Source organism: Lycorma delicatula, chromosome 2 (genome assembly GCF_047948215.1).
Source record: "Lycorma delicatula isolate Av1 chromosome 2, ASM4794821v1, whole genome shotgun sequence".
In the NCBI taxonomy this organism is placed as follows: Eukaryota; Metazoa; Arthropoda; class Insecta; order Hemiptera; family Fulgoridae; genus Lycorma; species Lycorma delicatula.
The window spans coordinates 152,019,983-152,044,791 of record NC_134456.1 but is presented as its reverse complement, the minus strand read 5'-3'; the positions used below and the strand labels follow the sequence as shown (position 1 = coordinate 152,044,791).

Below are 24,809 nucleotides of genomic sequence, written 5' to 3'. Positions count from 1 at the left end.
ATAAGTTTATTATTATTATTATTAGCTTAAATAAGCACATTTAGCAAACTTTTAGGAGTTTTGATTGTTTATTTTGGCTGTCGAAATTGGATTATCGAAAGTTAAATAATCTGATGTGGACACCACATGACTTCCTTATAGGCCTATTAAATTACACATATTTTGCTGAACTTCATTTAAACTTATTTCATTTGAAAGTGAGATACGATCCTCCAATTCTTTAATAAAGTGGGCAGTTACATAATGTCATTGTGGTGGACACCACATTGCATCACATTTTTTGTGGTGTCCTTATTAGCATTTTATATTAGTTTATATATTAATTTTGTTTTTCAGTCGCTCAAGTTATGTGGTGTAAGTGAGAACGTGTCGGATCCGTAACATGCACACATCGAATCAAATCCGACTTTATATACATACATATTTTTTAACTTTTTTTAAAAATTTAAATACATTTATTTATTAATAATTATTAAGGTCTCTGTAAAACGTTTTTAATTAAAATGCAAAATACATAACATTTTATTTCATTAATAACTTCTCATTCTTTTCATATTTTTTTTTTTTATTGATATTATTGAATTATTATTTATTGTAACTTTTTTTTATAATCAGATGTTAATTAATAAATCAATATATTTAAAGTAAAAAAAAAAATATGTATATGAAGTAGGATTCAAACCGATGTGCTTTCCCCTTGTGAGAGTCAAATATTTCATTAATTAAAATCTTACTTGGCTGTTACTCTGGAACCAATGAAAATAAGTGACACTTATGAGATATATCGTTGAAAAGCTCTCAATGAGGGTTGCTATTACTGCAGTTATGAAAAAATCCAAATCTTTTGGATTTTGGTCTTTTTTAGACAGTTTTTTCCCAGTCGATTGCAATCAAAAGGGGAGGTGCACAACTAGACGTTACAACAGTTGTAAATCCAAAATCACAACATCCTACGGATAATCGTTTTTGAGTTATGCGAGGTATATACATTAGTACGTACAGACGTCACGCCGAAACTATTCAAAATGGATCCAGGGATGCTTAAAATGGATATTTCCGTTGAAATCTGTAAACCGAAATCTTTCGCGATCACAATACTTTTTACTTCGTACAAGGAAGTAAAAAGCTGACAACACAATTGTAGGACTTTCCCGCCACGCGGCTTTTTTTCTGATCCACGGCTGACACACACATACACACAAAACTTTATTTGAAATATTTATAATTTTATTTAAATATATTAATTTTTATTTATTTAATTTAAAACGCGCGCGTTTATTAATATTTATTTAAAACGCGCGCGCATACCGTATTTCATTCGCGCGGGTGGGTGGCCGCACTTGCGGCCACTTTAAATATCTTTTTACACTTAAAATATTATTCATTTATATATTTCTACGCTCACCTGTGACGTTACAACATAGAAGACCGCTACAACAGCTGTACATCAGTGCTACACTTGTACACTGCTGTGAGAGCAGTGTTAGAGAGGGGGTTCTAATGACACACTTTATCCCCTTAGCCACTAGTTTTTTAGGACACTTTTTGGGGTGGGATACGATTTTGCAAAAACCTTTTTTTTGGAATTTTTTTTTTTTAATTGTTAATAAATGTGCCTAAGAAAAATAAGACCTTAATTAGGCGAAATCTCGAGATACTGAGGGTAACCTTGCTCTACAGCCTCACCCATTGGCCTTTTAAGTTGAAAATTTAATGGTATCAATCCTCCATGTGTAGATATAATCTGCCCAAGTTTGGTCAGAATCGGTCGAGTAGTTCTGATAATATAACGGGGTTTAGCGTGCGACCCCTAACACCATACATACGAATATCAGAAAAATTTCTTTCCTTTTTTTTTGGGTTCCTTAGATTTGAAAATGTAAAGATTCGGTGAAATCCGCATATGCCCAAATTTGACCAATTACCATAATTACCCTTCTCTAGCTATAGCGCTAGGCGGGTGTAGTAAAAATTATGCCTCAAGAAAGAGAAGTAACCTTTTCTTATTATTGAAAATCTGCTAAAAGAATGAGAGTATTTCGGTGCTGTGAAACAGCAGAAGTGCGTGATTCTCGGTTAGGTGCTGACCGATAACGCTACGTCCAGACTCGAGCTGTACCTTCGTCAACAGCAGGAGTGTATAACAGCCTGTATTTCAAGAACGAGGGAAATGGAGGAAAGGGAGCTATAATTGCTATTTATCAGTATTATTTTCACAACCATGAGAATAACCAGCCAGCGGGGGACCAGCGAAGGTAGGAGTTTTTTTTGTGTTTCACTAACGAGCAGGTACTCTGCTCGTTAGTGAAACACAAAAAAAGGAACGGTAAATCACTTTTAAAACTAGTTGTGTGAAAAAATTTTAACGGGCAACATTTTGGTTAAAATTGTCGTAGAAAGTTTTTTAGGTAATGGTTTGGTTTTTCAATGCTTTTTAAAATATTTCTGTGTTATTGGTTCGTATTTTCTATATTGAGATCTCAGTGGGGAACATTTAGAAAAGTGGGAGAGAATTCTTCGTCTTGTTGGTAACTTGTTACTATATTGTACTATATTTAGCACTCATAGCTAAGTGCTGATATAAATGCTTAGTCGCTTCTTTGGTTATGTGGAGTCACAGATGATAGTGGTGAATTAGTTGAAGATTTTGTTGTGCAGTATGAAAGAGAGGTCTTTAATGTTTTCGGTGTGTTACCAACGTATGATGGAATGGTATATTGAAGGAGATTGTTTGCTGGAACAAATATTAATATTACTTATGTTCGGAATAAATAAAGGGGTTGATGCTTTGTCTGTTGTTGATGATAGTTCTGATCATCGATTAATTATCTTTGAGTTGGTTAGGGAGTTGCCAGACGCTTCCAGATGCTTCTTCGTTCTCCAAAAAAATCTCTTCGAAAACTTTCTAACCAGAAAGTGGCTATCTTACAGAAGTGTTCATAAGACTGATAAAGTTCTAAAATTACATCCGTACCAGATTAACGAAAGTCATCAGCTCCAAGAATCATATAAGGAGAAACCTAATGCAGTATTGTCGGTGGTTTAGACGTTTCATTCGAAAAGACATATCTGGTTGTAGACAAGGTTTTTTTCAGCGATGAAGCTTGGTTTCAGCTTATCGAATATGTTAATTGTCAAAATTACATAATATGGTCTTCAGAGAACCCATATGTGTTCCATGAACAACCATTACATTCGCAAGAAATTGGGGTGTGGTGTATCTCGTCGGAAAATTGTCGGCCTTATCTTTTTTTCGAAACCATCACAGCTCAACGGTGTGAAGAAATAATCATGCAGTATATAGCTTTGCTACATGCTGATGAGTGTGATTTCTGGCTACAACAAGACGGAGCAACTGTACACAGGCGAACAGTAGTACTCAATTTCTTCGATGACCGGATAATTTCTTGTTGTCTATGGCCTCCTCGTTCATCGGACCAGAGTCCGGTAAAAGAGGAGAATTCTTATCTGTGGGGCTTTTGGAAAAAAATGTGTACTCAAATAACCCGCATACACTTGCTGAACTTAAACAAAATAATGAGGACTATATGTCAAATATCACTGCTGCTACACTGAAAAAGATCGCATATAATCTAAGAAAACGCGTTTATGCATGCATTGAAACTCTTGATGGATATTTCCAGCACTTATTATAAACTTGTAAGTAATACTTTTGTAAATGTTAATATTATTTTGGAAATTAATAAAACGGCTTTCTAAAACGCAATTTGTCATTTGGATTCCGCGACTTTTCCGATCATCCGTTAGAAGGCTTTCTTTGAGTATTTTATTAGCAAATATAACATCCTGAAACAACTGCCGATCGCTAAGGGTATTAAGCTCCAGAAACCATATTAGGCCTTGTAATCAGAAGACGCTTTACCAAAACTCCTTTCTATCAAAAATTAAAAAGTACTGAAAAGGAATGAAATAGGTTTAAAAAAAGGGCTACATTTGCACCAATTTATAAAAGTAAAGTCCATAAATGTGATCAACTAACCCATCAAGCAACTACCGATCCATACCTTACCCATTTGTTCTTCTGATGGGAGGAATTCTATTTACGAACTAAGTGTTGGGCTCGCTAACAGGTTCCAGAAGATCTTGTTAATGTGTATACCTTTTTCCCCTACACCCCTTAATTGGATCAGCAGTTAAGCATGGCTCAATGCAGGGGCGTGTCCTTTAAACTCAAACGGGTCTTTCCGTCTACAGGCTTTACGTCCGGCATGACGGGTCGGGCCGCTGGTTGGATGTTTTGTTGTTTTATTGCCCACAAACAGGGGATACCATTACTGGGGCTCCTGCCGGTCTGGGTCTTTTCATTGACCAGTCAAATAGGAGGTGCCAGCACTGGCTCCCTGCCGATTCGGGTCTTTTCATAGCCTTCTCTAACAAGGTTTACCATTTCTAGGTCCCTGCCGGTAATAGTCTTTATTTTTACCCCAGGTGTTGTTTTCTCCGAAGTTTTAGGATGCGAGAGGAACCGGAGTCTCCCCACTTCCTCGCTGCCGCCCACCCAAGCAGCCCAGGCGAAGGACGACTCCATAAAGTTTATTCCTCACTTCCTCGCCTCCTCCTGCCAGGAGGAGTGCCCAGATCCTACTGCGTAATTACTGTAACTCTACGTTCCACCAATATGTGTCGGTCAGTATTTATATCCCTTAGTAGAATATACTGCCAGGAGATGTGCTGGGAACGACTGGTTTCTGTGACGGTACGTCGGCAGATCATTTAAGGATGGATGCATCGGAAAAGAAGCCGGCGGGACCGCCCACAGCCATGGTCGTGGTGAAGGCGGAGGTCCTATGTGGACCTCCTCCGACAGGTCAAGAGCTGTGTGTCGCCGGGAGAAATTGGGGTTCTATCGGCTCGTCGGGGCCAAGGGGAGGACCTCCATATTCGGGTGCTGGTAAAAGGGGGCGTTGCCGAAAAACTCAGTCGAGAAATTTCGGAGTAGGTTGAGGGTGTCTCAACATCGCTGGCGGGGAGGGGAGGTCGGCGAGTCCACATCCTAGTGAAGGATGTGGATGTCCACTTCTCAAGAGGAATTTATAACAGACCTTCGTCGGATAACGGGGGAGGCGGTGACGCTCGATGTATTGTCTATGCGGCCGGCCTACGGAACGACACAAGTGGTGACGGTGGCTGTGCCACCATCCTCGCCGACAAGTTGTTGGCTAATGGTCGGGTGCGTTAGGATGGGTTACCTGCCGAGTAGTGCAGCGATCCCTGGAGGACCGCTGCTTTCGCTGCTGGCGTCCGGGGCATAGGGCAAAGGTGTGTAGTAGCCCGGACCGTACCGGCCACTGTTTTAATTTTGGAGAGGCTGGCCACATCAGGAAGGACCGGTCTGGGACAGCCCCAGACCGGTAGGGGTGGGATGCTCTAGCGTCTTACTTTCGATGATCGGGCGGTGACTCCTTCCGGAGCCGCCGGGGGAAAAATTAAGACCATAGTCCCGGTGGAGGATCTCTTCAGGGGTTCCCCATTTAGGCGAGGTAACGTAAAGACCGGAGTCCCGGTGAGGGTACCCCCTCAGAGGGTCTCCTTATTTGAGGCATGGCAAGAAAAGACCGAGTCCCGGCTGCTTAGGTGTGATTTTGGAAACGGTATAGGCGGGCCCAGGAGGTTTGAGGCAATGACACTCCCCAGAGCTGAGTTTCTGTTTGAGTATGTGTCCGTCTCTGGGGGGCGGGACAAATAAAAAATGGGAAACAGTAACATGCAGTAGTCTTCAGAATCTTGTTTAAGCCTATTATTATTTAATACGTACTTATATAAATGACATTACAAATTTACATGGTCAATTTATATTAATTGCGAATAATACAGTATTTGTTATTAAAACAGGCAAGGGCGTATTTTCTAAAACCAATAACGATTTAAATAGTATTAAAGATTGGCTGCTTGCCAACAAACTGTCGTTAAATATATAAGTAAAACAGAATTTATATTTTTTTCTGTACATCAAAACGATGAGAGAATTTTAAATACTCGTAATAATTACGATTGTGACCTCGTCAAGAATTAGGCCTGCCAAACAATTAAGGCTGTCGACTCCAACAAATAATGATGTTCCTATAAATTTTATAACAAAATAATTATCTTTAAGTTACTTGTAAGAAATGTAATTAATTAAAAACCTACCTAAAAGACCTAAAACCTAGTTAAAAGACTTTAAATGTAGTAAAAGGAGGTAGTGTTTAAAAATTGAGTGTATTTTTGCTTTAATGCAATGCTATGTTGTATGCTATAAAAACATGTGGAAACGCAAATTTATCACCGTTTTGCAATTATAGGAAAGTATTGCTATAAAATGTAACATTCATAAAGTAATATCAGTAGATTAGTTATATATATAAATTTTCTCTTACCTTTTGTGTTGTGGCTTTCATACATATATGAAAGCCTCAACACAAAGGTAAAACTAAATTATTTTAGTTTCACTATTTTATATAAAATATTTATTATTTTAGAGGAAAACTAAATTAAATTATAGAAAAATTATACTGGTCAACATTATATTTTGTCTCATGAGTACCAATAGGTGTACTTAATGCAGTTTTTTATTCTATTTTCAAACTTGTATTCGGAGTTTCTCCATCACCCACAGGTCTTTGTTAGTTTTATTTTTTTTTTGTAATATTTTAAAACGTTTTTTGTCCATTGTCAATCAAAAAAAATCCGTATCGTTCCTACCGTCTTATCTTCACCGTTCCTACCGTCCACTGTCGTAACTTTCACTTATTTTTTTTGCAAAAGATTTTGTAATTTTCTGTTTCGTATCCTTTAATCCGAGTTCATTTTGAAACACCTTTACTTCATTGAATTTCTTTACCGTATCCATATATATGCTTTTTCAGAAACGATGAGGGGTGTTAGGATTCTTTCAAAATAAAGAATTTCTCTTATTAACATAGACTTATCAACAAACACCTGTCTGGACCAAAGCCTCAAACGTATCACATGCAGTTTTGAAACGTTCTTCTCTTCTTCTTCTTCTTCTAAATAAAACGTTAAATTAATTTAGACATATCCTCTAAAACGTCTAAGTTTTGAGATTTATGAGGTAATAATTTTTTTAAACAGCCTGAAAATCTAACAAATGCAGTTAAAGTAGTATTTTTATAAAATTTATATATAACATATAAAAAATTTCAATATATATATTTCTATAAATGTCCTACTCTTAAAAAATCTTCTAAACTGTTAATTTCCTTTTACTTTATATTCTTTGAATCAACAAGAATTAAAAATTAGACAATTTTTCAACAAAGTGTATCTAAAAATCCATCTAAAATTAGTCAAACTTTCTTTTGACTATGTGTGTTTGTTTAATTAGGAAAAACGATCAGAAAAAGTTTTGTTTCTTTTTTAAAAAAATATTTTTTTATGTTTCCACAAAATATAACGCGGGATCTTAATAGATACATACACCAATGAAAATTTACGTTTTAATATTCCACTTTTCACCTTAAAAAAACTATTTTATATCATTATTTTTAATTGGATAAACGGTTCTATTACTAGGCTAAAAAACAATGAATAAATTACTTGGTTACAGGTAAAAAAAATCTAATGGATCAACTTTTAGATAAGTTATTTTTTAGTTGTTTATTTTTACAAAATAAAATACCTATTTTATTCTTAAAAATTATTCTTAGTAAAAAAAAATGTACAATATAAAGTTACAATACTCAAAAATTATTAAATTTCATGGAAATTAATTTAAAAATCTATTTACATTTGAGATTTCAGAAATGTAATATTACAGAAAAAATATAAAATTCCAAACATTGTATTTATTTTATTGTATGAATATCGCAAAATATTACTTACTGTAAGGAGGTTTTGAATGACAGCGTAAGAGATGCTGAAAATCTTTGAGCAGTCTTTTATTGGACAAAAGATAATTAGAACAGCTCGCGTTACGTTATCAATTGTAATTACATGCATTCCATTTGAAAATATTACTCGTAACAGAAAATACTAATCCAAAAGAATTTCGTTGTCGACGTAATAAATAACTCGCAAATAATTACACACACAATAATCGTTACGTAACTTCTTTTCATTACGGGTCGGAAAAAAGACGCAAACTATAACAGTAAATTCAATGTATAAAAAAATTAAATAATTTCTACTAAATACAATAATTCTATTTAAAAAAAATTCTTCTCTTTCAAAAAAATCACTTGTAAAGAAGAATAAATTGATTATAATACTATTTTAATACTCTTTTTTAGTATTAAAATTTAACTGGTATACTGCACTCGTTTTCTCCAGATAAGAAAGTTTTTTTTTTGTTTTTCCAAAAGTGAAATATACCATTCGCATTTATGAAACAACAAATCAAAAGTAGAAGAAGTTCTACTGTAGAAATCCTATAGAAGTTCTTTTTGTGAAAATACTTGTCTCCTTTTTTGCATCTACATAAAATGTAAATTTAGAAAGGTCCAGTCGCAACTTAACTAATTCCGTAAAGACACACATAAAAATATTTTTACGTATTTTATCTAATTTGTCTAAATAAGGAATAATTTGCAATTATTAACCATATACAGGAGTATCAAAAAGAATGACCCGATTTCAAACAGATATATATTTTAATAAAAATGTGCTACAGTTACAAGAAAAATTACAAACTATTCAAAAATGTTTAAAATTTCAGTTACCGAGTTCTAAATGTTCTATATGCTCTCCATCTGCTGCGCGGTTAACATCAAGACGATAGTTGAATTCTTTCGCAACGCGTTGTAGACGGTCTTCTACTAGAGAAGTTATTGCAGATGTAATCCGGGTTTTCAGCTTATCTTATCAGCAGGTAATAGTGGGACATAAACACTTTTTTCACAGATCCCCACAAGAAAAAGTCACAAGGTGAAACGTTTGCGGATCTGTGGGGCCAAGATTGTAGCGCCAAGCCTTGGGTTCTCGTACCCCCTACACAGTGTCGAGGCGATGTTTCATTTAGAAACCGACAAACTAGGTTGTGCCGGTGCGGCAGGGTCCAGTCTTGCTGAAAAATGAATTCTTCAAAGACTTCATTTAGCAGGGGAAATTCCTGCAGTATCTCGAGATAAGAATGCCCTGTTACTGTTTCTTTCTATAAAGAAAGGACCATAAATTTTTGTAAACGAAACCGTACAAATACCATTAACTTTTTGTGAATACTGCTCCTGCTGTACAATCTCCTGCAGATTCGCAACTTCTCATATGCGAGCAATGTCACGCGAAATTACCGCTTAAATGAAGTGTTGCTTTATCATTTAAAATTAACCACCGTCTTAATCTAAGTACCTATCGTCTTTCGTATTACTAAGAGCAAATCACAAACAGTTACGTTTTATTTTGTCTCTAACAGGAAGAACTTGCACCAATTGTAGCTGAAATGTTATGTCTTACAAAAGCCGAAAACTTACGATACCTCATATGAATTTTTGGCTTTTGTTAAAATATAACATTTCAGTTACAACCGGTACAAATCTTCCTCTAAGAGACAAAAGAAAACGAAGATCGCAAATTTTCGGCTAGTGCGACAGTGGACTTTTTCGGGCTCTCTGAAAGCCTCTTGAATTCGTTGTACATTTTCATCTGAAATACATCGTCGCCCTGGACTCTTTCACTTACTTTAACACTCCGATTCTTCAACATTTTTATACCAGCAACGAATGTTAGCCGATAGCGGATCGATCCTGAAGCGCTAAGTCGAAACACGCGCTGAATCGTTGTTACGGACTCTTTGCTAAATTTTAAAACAAACGCCTTCTGTTCCATAGAGGTCATGTTGTTTACGACTGAAGTTAAAGTACGTTTGAGCGCTTGTATTATAATGTGCCGGCCGGTGCGTGTTTGAAACTCTTAAGACCGTGAGTAGTTTCATATATATTTAGTACAATTTTGTGTAATGAATTTTCGCGCATTTTCTGCCTTTTCTTTGAAATGTATTTTATTGATAAGAAAAAAGTAAGTTTTAAAATTATTTTCGACTTAACTTTGGGAGTTTTTAAACTCCCAAAAGTATTACCACTGTTCCTTTCAACTGAAAACTTTACCTCAAAAAGATATTAACTACAAGATGTTCCTTTAAAATGGAAGATGCTCCTTTATTTGTCTTAAAATCTAATTTTTTTTAAAATCAATTTTCTAGACGGTAGAATTAAGTCTTTCCATAGAAAGATTTAAAATTGGATTCAATATTTTCTTATCAATATTCTAATTTCTAAATCTGTCTTAATAAATTACAAAAGTCTTAAAGATAATAAAAAGAAATAAAAAAAAAACCTAAACTAATCCAACTGGCTTCGACTTCTTCTTCGAAAGTTTTTTTTAAAGTTACACTTTTCTTTTTTCTAAAAAAATTCGAGTAAGACACTGAATTCATGTAAATTAACACTTAACAGATATCTCTTTAAAACAGCCTAACATGATTTTAATAACTTAAAAGCGATAAAAATTTAAAAAAAAATTATAAAATCCTTATTATTCACACATTGCAATTTCTTTTCTAGATTTACATTTACGTGTTTCCTTTATAAATTACTAGTAAATATAGTCAATCTTCCAACTCGGATAAAGAAACCAAATCATTCCAGCAGAACGAAAGAAAGAATTTATATCTACCAGAATAAAAAAAAAAATTAACCCCCTTTTCCTTTTTTCGTTCTTTATCCTTACAGGTGTTTCGCTATATACATTTTATTTCTTATTAATCTCGAGTAGTTATATTTTAATATGGATGTAAATGTAGAGAATAGTTTTAAAACTTACTTATTTTCTTTACCAACAAAAAGAAAAGATTTCAAATAAAAAGCAGAAAATGCGCGTAGATTCATTCCCAAAAATTGTACTAATATAATTTTGTAGTTTATAATTTAAATATAAACACATAGAAACATTTTCTTCCTAGACTTGTTTGGGAAAATACGGTAATAAGTTAATGGAACTGTCAAAAATAAGAAACAGGAAAAAATAAAGGTTTCTCTTAAAAGGTTAAAAAATAATTACGGAAAATTTATGGAAATTGGAAATTTTAGATTAAAAAAGATAATGAATAGTTATAATTTTCTTCTAATAGATAAAGAAAATCAAACAGAACCGCATGGCTGTAGATATTTAGAAATAGTTTTTTATGAAAACAACCATTTTTTCAGAAAAATGATTCAAGTAAAATTTTGTTACACTGTTTATTTTTTTTGTTCTTATATTATTATAAAAAACGCCTTTATTTTTTCAAAACAGATAATTATGAAGATATGAAAAATATAAATAATTAATTAATTTAAAATTTACAAAACGTTGAAATTGGAGTGTTTAAGATAAAACACATTGTGTTTTTGTTTTTTTGTTTGTCGCCGTTGTTTTTATTGGGAATTTACGAGTATAATTAAATTTATAGATTTTGGATGATTCTTCCAGTTTTTTTAAAAATTTAATAAAAAATTAATTTCTCTAATTATTTTCATCTTTTGCTACAAAAAAAAAGATAACATGCAATTTTTTTTAATATTCTACACTTTTAAAGATATAATTAATTCGTTTTTTCTCCTAAATTTTTCATTTCTACAACATTTGTAAATATATAATCTTCTGGAATTTTCAATAGCCAAAGTCTCCTTTTTTTTACTTCTTAAATTGTAATTTGTTAACCACTTTAACATCGCTCGTTGTAAAATTAACAGTTTTTGGTAATACATGGTTATGACTCTGGTAATACTCTTTGGTAATATTCTGGTTATGAGATCCGTGCCTCAAAAATATCCTACTATTTATTACATTTCTCTGTTGTAATGTGAAAGCGTAATCCAACAACTTTTTTTTTGTAACTTTTTTACTTTTCCAGATGAAGATTTAACCTCTGTTCTTTAAAATAAGGTCATACTATATTTGAATCTTTATTTTGCAAAAACGCCCTATTATTACATTCTGTGTTTTCTTTGTTTTTATCATTTTTAATCTTTTCAGATCAGGAAACCAGTAAAGTGGCTCCGTGCGGTGACAAGTTTTAAAACGCTGTTACAAAATCATTTTATATGGGATCCAAGTCGGTGATTTTTTTTATATTCACAAAGGAATCTGTTTTATTTGGACAAGAAAGAATATGACCATTTTTTTCTCAGAAATGTGCTTGTGTGTGTGTGACTAGTGTATTATAATTGCTATGAGGGTTACGGATTTATTTAGTATTTACAAAACTAGCTTATTATATTAGCAACATAACGATGTATTGAAACACATAATAAGTTATGTTATACGGCACACACAAAAAAAAAAAAGAAATTTGTGGTCATAAATGTGTCACTTTTATTTGAGGCCTAATAAATCTTTTCTGACAAAAGATATCGGCATCAATGAAACACATACCGATTCGTAATGAATAACAGTATACAGTAAAAATTGTTTTTTGTCAATCTGAATAGCCTTTTAAGTGGTGGGGATTTTTATAAAACGTAGTTTTCTGAATCTCTTTCATTTATACTAACATATGTTACTTTATTGTGTGAGTGCACGCAAATGTATTACATGCGTACAACTGCAGTAAGTAACTTACTATCGCATACCGGCGTTCCATTGGTAATATATTATTTCATTATTTTTTTCAAAATTACATCGGTTTTTTTTTTTATTCAGTGCGATTTTTTTTCACATATTGGGCGTTTTTTTTAAATTTGTGATTTTTTTTTATTTGCCGTAATTTTTTTTTATCGAGACAATGAATGACGAACAGATTAGGTTTGCTCTTGACGAAGAACTTTCAGATTATGACGAAAATGACAGTGATGACCTTGAGGGCTTGGACGACATCAAAAATACTGAAATTAGGGGTATCGATTTTTCGGAACCGCATCTCCTGAATTTTAGTAGCGACGATGATGATCCAGGTCATTCGATTAGTGATACTGACACGGAACAGAAAATAAATGTAGCCGGTTCAGTTCTACAACCACATGCTGAAGGAAACGGTAATATATTTCATGAAATCCATTATCGTTCTCCAGTGCAGTTGGATGTTGAAATGCAACCAGCTGTTGAGTTTCCTCTCCAAGATGAGGAACTTGACACGGCAGAGTTACAAGAAATTCAACTGACCGGGCCCAAAATGACGAAACAGTTACAGATGACGAAGGTTACGAGTTGGAAGGTCGTCTGCCGGTTCTTGAAAATCCCTGGTTAGTTTGTACTATAGGTGTAAATATGACACACTAAACAGTTTGCCTTTTACGGGTCCGGAACCAGGTGCATTTGTAAGGAATCCCGACCTTTTGGCTAAATCCGCTCCTCGTAAGAGAGGTCGGCCTAAGAAGCGTCGTAGGAATTTACAGAATGTGCCTGAATATATTCCTGATCCCCGTATTCATGGGCAGACGCCGTTTGCCGTATCTATGTTGTTTTTTGGGGCTATCCTTGAAAAAGTAACATCACAAACTAATTTGTATTTTCAAAGCCGTAGACCTGATAGACCATTACCTAAGGGCAGAATTCAAGGTGACGTTAGTCTTGACCAGATGAAACGTTTCTTTGCAATCATCCTGGAAATGGGTCATACTGTAAGACACACTTTACAAGAATACTGGTCAACTGACGATGTTTCCCATATCGCTTGGTTTGGGAATACATTACCGAGAACTGTCTTTCTTCATTTTTTGAAGTATTTACACTTCACTAACCAGGATCCACCAATAGAATCAGAAATGCAAACTGGTAACTATGACCGTCTCTGGAGAGTACGCGAAATATTTGAAATTGCAAGTCAGAAATCTCGTGAACTCTGTAATCCACGACAACAAATTGTAGTTGATGAGGTTTTATGCGCCTACAAGGGTAGAGTCTTGTTTCGGCAGTATATACCTAGTAAACGAAAGCGCTTTGGGATAAAGGTTTACAGACTTTGCGATAATTCTGGGTACACATTCGATATGAGTGTATATCTTGGGAGACAACGAGAGGAACTAAATGTAAACGAAACGATTACTGAGCGTACAGTTATCAATCTAATTGCAGGTTATGAAAATTGTGGATATCATTTGTATATGGACAATTTTTTTTCATCCCTGCAATTATATCGACGACTGAAAGATGTGGGAATTCTAGCTTGTGAACAGCTCGATCCAATCGTGCTGGAATGCCAGCTGAATTCACACGAAACAGACGTAAACAATTAGGTTTGATCAGACACCGGTTAGCCTGTCGTACGACACTGGATGGAATATCTTGTATTCTATTCAATGACAAGCGAATGGTAACACTTCTGTCTTCTATTTATGGGCCTGCTGAAGAGGGTAAATACAGTGTAACAATTCGCGGTACAGAAAATGTCGTGAGACCTGTAATGATTGTAGATTACAATAATTACATGGGGGCTGTTGATCTATCTGATCGTCTGTCTTCAAGCTATTACTTACATAGGCGCATGACAAAATGGACGAAAAAACTTTTTTTTCCACATTTTTGATATGCTCCTTGTCAATGCTTATACGGCTTACAAGTCAGTCAATAAGATGGAGAAAAACCAATCCTTCAGATGGTTTCGAAATGAGGTTTTGAAAGGGCTTGTTTCATCATCTCCGACGAGATTTTCTGCACGAGGATCTTATGTAAGAAATCGTGAATTGTTACGTCTTGAAAGTTGTGAAGCAAGACATTTTCCTAAACGTGAGGGAACAAACAGTTTTAGACAATGCGTTTCGTGCTCGGGAAACGGCATTCGCGTAAGATCAGTCTGGAGGTGTGTGGCTTGTGAGGTACCACTCTGTATAGACGGATGCTTTCTCGTGTATCACACACGCCAAAATATCACCAACTAGGGGTAAGAGCTTTTTATTTATAAATTTATTACTTCATTTTATTTGTTTAGGTTATTTATTATTTGTCATCTATTTCATTCTTTTGTTTTTTTGGGGAATCTCCCATATTGCGATTTATATGTTGGTGTAAAAACTAGTGCGCGCTCGTAATTTCTTATTTTATATATTATATATATATAATATATATTGCGATTTTATATACATAGTAACATAGAAAATACCTGTTGTTTGTACCGAATAGCTTGTAATTACTGGGGTAATTATTATGCGTTTCATGAACTCTATTCCCCCCCCCCCCCCGGCATGTAACAGCAATACTCTGTTGTAAAAAAAGTTTTTTTACGTAATAAATGCTCTTAGGAAGTATTATAATTTTTAAAATAAATTTTACATTGTATGTAACGCTAAGAAAAAATAAATAACCATAAAAATTTCTCGAAACTGATATGCTAATTAATCTGTGGTTTATGACACGGGTTTTTCATCATATTTTGCCCAACTTTCAACCGATTTGCTTGAAAGTATTTTTTTTTAAATCAGCAAACTATGTTTCATAAACACAAATCAAAAAAAAAAATTTCGCTAATAAAAAACGCGGTAGAAATGCGAAAAAAAAATTCTGCAATTAAATTATCGTAATTTTTGTACGGTTTCAATTTTGTTGTTGTTACAGGCATAAAAAATACCCAATCGTAAGGTTTTTTTTTGTCAGAATCTGTTAAATCTCGTTAATATACAGTAATTTTTTGAAATTTTTTTCACAAGAGGGTAGCATAAGACTATGAAGGGAGGCAATCAGATACCAACATATTTTTGCTTAGCGCTAAGAAGCGCGGAGCATTGTGATGGGAAAAGGTTTTAACTAAAGTTATTATAGATATAATTAGATTATTTTTTGTCCTTTTTTTAATTCTGGTTTTAAAAATGTCATTATCATCTCTATTTTCTAAAACTGCAGAAACTACCTCCATTTACTTTCCACGTTATTTTCGTAACTTAATATATAGTTTTTCCTTCTGTTAAACTAATTTTAATGACTAAAAACTAACTTTTTTGTTAGTGCACAATTCTTGATATTTATCTCGCCGATGAGATTTAAGAAATTCTTGAAATCCTCTCATTCCCACTTTTTTTACGCAGTATTTAAAAAGTGTAAAAAGATAATTTAACCTTGTGATCTTTCTTTCTATTTTAACAGGTAAGTTAGTTTCAAAAAAAAAAAATGCCTTTTGGATATTCAGGTATTATATGCGCTGTCGTAGATAAACCTACTTTTTATAAATTTATTTTAACATTTTTAAAACTTGTAAATTTACAAGACTTAAGACTTCTGGATTTTTTTTTAATATACAGGGTCATTCACGGGAACCGGATGTTTTTAAAATAATCATAAAAAATTTAATATTTACTTTAAAAAAGTGTTATTGGTACTGAAACACTTGTTAAATCAAAGCATTTGTTACTTACTCATGAACGAAAAATTATGTCCAGCAAGTGATGTCCATTTTGAGCAATACATTGTTGTAGCCTTTCACGGTAACTGGCCTCAATTCTTTGCAGCATGTCTACATCTGGGTGACGTGATGACGAATTTCGATCTTTAGGTCCTCCAATGTACGCGGTTTATTGCCGTACACACGCGATTTCAGAAACCCCCACAGAAAAAAAATCACAACTACTCAAGTCGGGAGACCGAGGGGGCCAAGGAATGTTGCCGAATCTGGAAACGATCCGTCCCGGAAACAAGTTACGGAGAACAGCCATCGTTGTCCTCGCTGTGTGCGCTGTAGCTCCATCCTGCTGGAATAACACATTTTGAAAATCGATTCCCCGGTTTCGTAACTCAGGGATGAAAAACGTATTCAACATCGCAATGTGACGATCAGCTGTTACAGTTATGGCAGCGTCATTTTCTTCAAAAAAATATGGTCCAATAACACCGACCTCTTCTATTGCATACCAGACAGTCACCTTTGGGCTATGAAGTGGTCTCTTGTGAAGCTGATGTGGGTTTCTTTCTGCCCAATACCGGCAATTCTGTTTGTTGACGAAGCCATTCAGATGAAAATGGGCTTTGTCACTCATTAACAATAACAAATTTTCATTTTCTTCAAAAATGGTAAGCATTTGTCGACAAAATTGTAATCGCTGCGTGAAATCTTGCTCGTTTAACTGCTGCACGACGGCTATCTTGTAAGGATGGAAATGCAGGTATGTATGCAGAATTCGTCTTACCGTACTTGTGCTCATTTGAAGCGCTGCTGAATGCCTCTGAATAGAGCGGCGTGGGCTTCTGACAATGGCTTCCCTTACTCGTTTGATGTTCTCTGGAGCGCTAGCAGTTCGTCAGGGACCCGGTGGTTTTTTCTTCAATATTGAACCACTTGTTCGAAGGTTGTTTACCCATCGCAATATTGTGTTACGAGAAGGGACACTTGCATTACGATGGATATTAAACTGACGGCGGAAATCACGCTGAACAGCAGTTACGGATTCATCATTTCGCACAAAACTGTCCTACGCGTACAGGCGTTGGTTTTGCGTCCACGGCTCCATCTCAACAACTAAAATGTAAATGCTATGAACAAAGGAAACGTCAGACACCAGCCACGTGCCCCTCCCACCACGAACGCCCGAGTACAGCCCACTTCAAAAACATCCGGTTCCCGGAGAATGACCCTGTATAATTAAATATGTTTATGATTTAAATATAGTGAATTTTCTGCATCTTCAAATACTTCTACCTTGAAGATCGATTTTTAATTTAATTCAAACGCTTTTATAAAATATTCTATGTGTTTTTGACTTTCGCTTCTACACATATCTGATTTTATCGGAAAACTTAATCAAGTAATTTGATTTGTTAGAAAATTACACCGATATCTATAACTATACGATTAGAATATAAAATAAAAAATAATCTCTTAAAAATATCATCGTAAAATCGTCTTAAAAATCTAACAGAATATACGGGTAAATTATCTTTTTCTTTACATAATAAGATTTCTCCAAAAATTTATTTTTCTTATCGCATCATCTACAGGATAGAAAAAGTCCTTTTTATAAAAAATTAGATCTTGCAAATGACAGTTGTCACAGTAATCTAAATTTACCTTGTATCTTGAATAATTACAAACAATCAGCAGAAATTTATAATTTTCTAATTATGAAATGAAAAACGTTATCTAAATAAGAATTGCCGATTAAAAATACGTAATCCATTTTATATAAAAGTAAAATTATTAAAAAGTATTATTAATCGGTTTAAGAAGAAGAATAGCTTTAAAAATAGTGTATAATTTTATCTGAAAGGATTACAGCATTCTATTTACATTATTCTACAGACAGGTGATTCTGACGCGTTCCTTGACGTCAGACTAAAGTTTGCGTGACGTCAAACTTTTTAGGTTAACTTGTGGAAAAAAATCTGTTGCATTTCTTACACACTATTTGTCGCATAAATATTTCATCCGTCGGGACTGTATTTTCAGCTATTCTGAAAAATAACGTAACATTTTTATTTTACTCGTGTTGTAACTTTTTATTTACTGCTGAAGTGAATCATTTGTTAGTAAAAACTAAGTGAGGGTTTAAATTGCATAACATTTTTAACACTTGTAATGTTGTTTCTTCGTTTCATAATCGATTATCCTCCTTTCGTTAAGTAATTGTTAAAAATTAATTACTTTCTCCATTAATAGTATATTTTTTAGATTTGATTTTTTCCGCATTTTTTTTTTTTTTTTTTTTAATTAATCTTTCTGAATATTCTGATTTTATTTACAGTTTATATATTAGCTGATATCATTTTTCAGCTTTGATTTTGAATTTACATGGCGATTTTTGTGTTCGAGGATTTTAAAGTCAGTATGGAATTACATTCATAGATTATATCTAAAAACAAAAGCAACCTTTTCCCCCTTATTTGATCCTGGGTCTTTGAGCTTTTAACGCATTTTTTTTTAATTATAAATTAGCAAATATTAATAATAATAAAGCTATTGAATTCATCCGGTAATTGTTTTATAAATTAAATAAATATACGTAAATACTAAGTATGTTTCCTTAATTACCGATTACTAGGACAATCGCTATATTATTATATGAGCTGAACTACCCAGTGATATTTCGAATCCAAAATCGTATTTATTACCTGTAAGGAGATTCTTATTCAAGTTACAAAATAAGATTCAAAATTTCTGTACAAACGGGTTAATTACGTCGTAAATGTATACGTAATCCCGTAAAAACGTAAAAAAATTAGTTAATGGGTACAAATTGAAATAAAAATATTTTAGAAAGAAAAAACCCTATTTCTTTATAAATTATACGGTACTCAAAGATAAATAAAATATACCTTAGCAGTTATGTACGAAGTTATCGTTAGTTTATTCTTGTATATTCATTGACTAGCCGGCCCGTCTAGCCAGAACCTGGACCCTCAGGGCCCAGGTAAACACCGGAGCAAACTTAGGGGCTCCTCGGGGCCACGAGGCCTAGCCCAGGACCGCAGAGCTTGCTTCGCTCGCCATTACCGTGTTGCAGGGGGATGGCACCTTGTACAACCGCAGAACTCGCTTTGGTCGCTATTCCATTTTATTCAGAGGGCTCCGCCTCCTGGATCCCCGTATTATTCGTTATTGTCATGATTGTGAAAATAATACTGATAAATAACAATTAAAGTATTCAGGCTTTATAGAAACCTTAAAAAGAAATTAAATTACAAGATAGAATACTAGTAATTATATCAACTAAAGTACACACAACTTTGACGACAAAAAATTCATAACTTATTTCTTTGCCAAAGAAATGGAGGCAGAAATATAATAATGAATTAAAAGGATTAGTCTTTTTTTTCCATAATGAATATCTTTAATTTACAATTTCACCCTCCTTGGGGGTAAAGAAATAATGGAAATTTTTAATATTTTAACCTTCAAGGGAGCTAGGGCCTCGGTTTGTGGCTTAAAACCTTCCACGATACAATATTGGGATTTTAAAACTATTTAATATCTTTTAATTATGACTTACTAGCCAAATAAAATGAAAGAGTAACTATTACAGATTTTCCCTGCAAGTGTTCAATGCGGGCACCTTTTGTCACATATCACAAATCCAACCGAAGGAGAGTTCGTTCGATACTTTAATTGGCGTGTCTGTAGTAATGGAAGCGACAGTTGCTTCAATCCTGTCACTCAAATCGGGTAGCTCAGTAGATAGTGGGGGTACAATCCTTTGTAAAACCACATTGGAAAAAATTACATGCGGTGAGATCGTAAGACCTTGGAGGCAACCGCAAACCAGCTCTGTCATCGGATCCAACGGTCAGGGAAAACGTCATTCAACGTTCCCGTTCACAGTTATGGACGCATATGTAAGCGTTCCCGTAAAATATTATACACTCATTACCATCATATGTAATTCGCGGCTGGCCTTTTAAAAAAGATTTTTTAGATCTACGCATAAAAGGTTTTCTGTCGAGTTCAATATTTTCTTTAGATATTTCCGGTCGTCCGGTACTCTTCCCTTTATGCAGATATCTTATCGTTTCAAACTGATTATGCTATCGACGAATGTTATTGTGCTGGGAGAATCACAATTAAATCCTCTACTGAACTCACGCCCAACTGTAACTACAGATTCAGTTTTAACAAATTGCAAGAGACAGAGGCCCATCTTCTGTTCAGGAGTCGCCGTCTTTGCTAGTGGCGCTGTCAATCGGAAAGATAGTGAATCGATCTACGGCTGTGCGAGCAATTATAACTATTCTTTTTTCTCTTTGATTCTAGCCCTAAATTAACACTTTGCACCTCATCCAAGACTTATTATAACAAATTAAAGCCTTAATATTCTTTTTTCTGCATTCGGTATTACTTGTACTATGTGAAAAATAAACCTGTATTATACGACTAGCTGTCTCTTTTTAAGCTTTACTACTAACCCGGTGTATATGACTATTTATCTTCATCAATTTGTACTAACTTAAAGTTTAACGATAGATTATCGGTAAAAGAATTACTCAGATCGGCTCAGCAGTTTTTGAACTTTATGTGATTTGATGGTGTTTGGTCTTCATATACCAACAAAAAGTATCTTAATCGACTAAATTAAATTATGTGAAGAAATTTATCTACCCTTTGAATAAAAGAAAATCTTTTAAATGAATTTGTAGAAAACTGTTTAACGGGTCGGTATTTTATTTTAAAAAAGGAAATGGAAACTTAATAAGGCCCTTTCTCGTATACTGAAATATTGTGTTGAATCGCTCTAAAACAGTTATCTGCTTTAATAATCGATGTTATTATTATTATTATTATTTAGGATTAACTGACTACTTTTTAACAAGGTTAGTGTATGTTTAAATATAAAAATGTACGAATAGTGTAAAATTTTTAATTTACCTAGGTAAGTTTACATGATATATCAACGACCATAGACGATGATCTGAGAAGTATATTTTGAAAATTCGTTTCGATTTTTTGTACAAGCCTCAAGAAATAATATTATTACCGGTTACCAAACGTTACGGAAATAAATATTTAATAACAATAAGATTAATGTTTTGTATCTTTTGTAAATGCTTCAAAGCGAAACAGTAATCTGTTACAATATCCCCATTAAAATATTAGCAATCTGTCAACGGAGTTACTAAACTTTCCCGGCACTGAGAAACTGAAGCTGTATTTCAAAAATTGATTTCTCAGCTTTTATGATATGATTTCAAGCTTTTCACTTACAACTGTTTTCATTTAAAGTATTAGTTACAGAAAGTAATTAAAAATCTGTTAAATGATATTAGAAGAAAAATAATAAATGTGAAATCGGGCACCGTCTGTCGGCTTGTCTGTAGGGATGCAGACTGGAAATTATGCAGTCTGACAGTTTTATGTCTGTTTTCACGCATAATTTTTGCTTTACTGTTTAACAATTTCACTCCTAACGCAGCTGTTTATCAACCAATTTGAATAAACGAGGTGTCATATTGCTCTCAATAAAAAGACTTAACAATTTATTTTGTAAAAGATTATTCAATAAAACTAATATTTGCTTCCTTAGTTGTTCTGCAGTGCAGTTAAAAATAAAAACAATTTTGTTTCAAAAAGCTAAATATGAAGTACAAAATTTTCCTGATTTCAAAAAATGAGTTGAGGAAAATTTTTTTCTTTTTCTTTGTAGGGGTTGAGGAAAAATTTTCTTCTTATTTTCCCAACACTGAAGCAGTATTTTAGGATCGTATAACTTTGGTAATTTAATCAAATCGGGCAACACTTGTGTGCTTTTGAAAGATGACATACTAATTAGTATTTTTAGAAAGGTTTTGATTATATTAATTAATCCAAAAGTTTTTACATCTTAAAAATGATGAAAATAAAGAAGAAATTTGATAAATTTTAACATTTTATTTTAAAAAAGAGAAAAATGAGACCCAAGCTGCACAAAAAATTGAAATATTTATGCATTTTATGGAGTATCCATATGAGTGGTACAATGGAATAAGCGTTTTCAACTGGAAATTTAGATGCCGATGATGCACTTCGCTCTGATCGGTCTATGACTGAAAAAATCAATGAAATTATTGAAACTTGAGCAAGATGGCACATTAACGGTGGTTATATCTGTAATGAACTTTAACAAAACAGTTTGAAGAAGGCTTTGTACCATGATTTAATAATAAAAATTTAATGGATAAAATTTCATCTGCAAATAGTTGCCAAAACGGAATGAAATTGAACCGTTTTGAAACAGCTAATTATGGCTCGATAAAGGTGAAACACTAATTTTAGATCCGATAACTTCATTTTTAATTAGAATTCTGTAAAGAAGAATTGAGAGTGGAAGAAGTGTTAGGAGTAGACCACTTTGGTTTCAGGAAAAGTATAGGGACATGGGACAATTTTAGCAATCAGATTAATAATATAAGAAAGATTAAAGAAAAAGAAACCAACATACTTGGCATTTATAGACCTTGAAAAGTGATTCAATAACATAGACTGAAATAAAATGTTCAGCATTTTAAAAAATTAGGGTTCAGTGATAGAAAAACAATTGCTAACATTTACAGGAGCTGCATCAAACCATTCAAATGACTGAAGACAAAAAAAAATTCATTCTATTTCTAGATTTTCCAACTGGACAGTTAATAGAATTTTTTTGCTGAAAAAAAAATCAATATTATTTTTATTTTCTGAGTTTTCATGTTTTATTCTTTTAAAAGTAAAATTTTTGAATAAATATTTTCAAAAATGCTCATAAAACTTTGTACTAATGAAAAATAAAATCAACCATTTATCTCGCATAGTCCTGGAATGCTCTTTAGTTAGTATTTAGTCCGCAAATGCAAAATTACCATCATAATATAACAGAAATGTCGCTTAAGTCTTTTGTAAATTTAGAACACAAAAATTACAAGAATTATTTGTATTTCATATGAAAGTTTGTGGACATTCAGCAATGTATTGGATGGCATTAAAACATCAAAAATGAAATTTTTATTCTGGGTCTGCAGTTGCATAACTACATTCTTATATATTGTACATATTGAACAAAAACGCATATCCTCATCCACTTAAATAAAATTAGGTGAAATTTGATATTATAGAATAAAAGAATATTAATATATAAAATAAGTATTGAAGTGTGAAAAATGTTCGTTATTGTAACAATTTATCATTAAATTATTTTTATTTCTATTGGTGAAGTTGTAGTCACTTGTTTCTACTGCTTTACTGTGACAGATATCAACATAGTATTTTATATTGTGCAATGAGTAAAAGTGTGTGTTAATTCTTGTGTGTGTGCGTGCGCTAGTAGTTTATTTTTGTTACTTTTAACCACATGGTGTTATAAAGATTGGAAGGATCATTATGGATTCCATCCATCCATCCACTACATTAAACTATTAATATTACCACCTTGCATATAAATATGATGTTTTTTTTTAATGATTTGTTGCATTTTTCTTCTAAAAAAAAAACTAAACATTTTACCAATCCCTACATTTTTTAGTTTTTTCTTAATGCAGTTATATTTATTGTTTTAAGTATAACTCTTAAAGATTTTTTTCAGAATTTGAAATTTATTTTATTATTAATAATAATTGGCTTTTTCATACATATCCATAAAAAATAAAATCATATGTAGCTTTGTTATAAGTTACCTTTTCTTTTTCCTGTTTAGCCTCTGATATTTGCCATTCAGATAATACTTCAAAGGATGAATGAGGATAATATGTATGAGTGTAAATGAAGTGTAGTCTTTTACAGCCTCAGTTCGACCATTCCTGAGATGTGTGGTTAATTGAAACCCAACCACCAAAGAACACCGGTATCCCTGATCTAGTATTCAAATCTGTGTAAATATAACTGACTTTACTAGGACTTGAACGCTGGAACTCTTGACTTCCAAATCAGCTGATTTGGGAAGACGCATTCACCACTAGACCAACCCGGCGGGTTTATTATAAGTTACCTAGTACTCTTTCTTCACAACCAATATAAACCTAATACAGTTCAATACACCATTAATAATTAAGCATTAACCATTAACCATTAACCATTATTAATTAATAATAATAATACACCATTCAGTAATTAATCTTTTCTAATATAAAAAAAATTTTATATAATGCTCTTAATTAAATACCAAAAATCCTAGTAAAACAGACATTTATATCTGCTTAAAAAAAACTTAATTTTTTACTTCATCAATAAATAGGTATTTTATTCATTTTATTTTATAATAATACTTTATATGCATCACTTAGGAATGAGTAGGCATGCTACAATACAACTAAAAAAAAGAAATTCCATAGTATTTGCCTTGATGGGTAAATGCTGGAGCAGTCCTAGCAAAAACTGTGATCAGAGAAGAATCAGAAAATATGAAATTATAATTAAAAATTATTTGCAATTAAAGTCCATATTAATTGTTTTGAATTTAAACACAAAATAAATTTTAAGAGAGATTAAATATAAAAAATAACTACAACCACAGTTTAGAAGG

At 33.2% G+C, this 24,809-nt stretch overlaps 1 protein-coding gene across 2 annotated transcripts in view; it reads left to right on the top strand.

The window, feature by feature from the left end:
• Alk (Anaplastic lymphoma kinase) overlaps positions 1 to 24,809 on the top strand; it is a 316,961-nt gene that overhangs the window by 169,860 nt on the left and 122,292 nt on the right. The window lies entirely within an intron of this gene.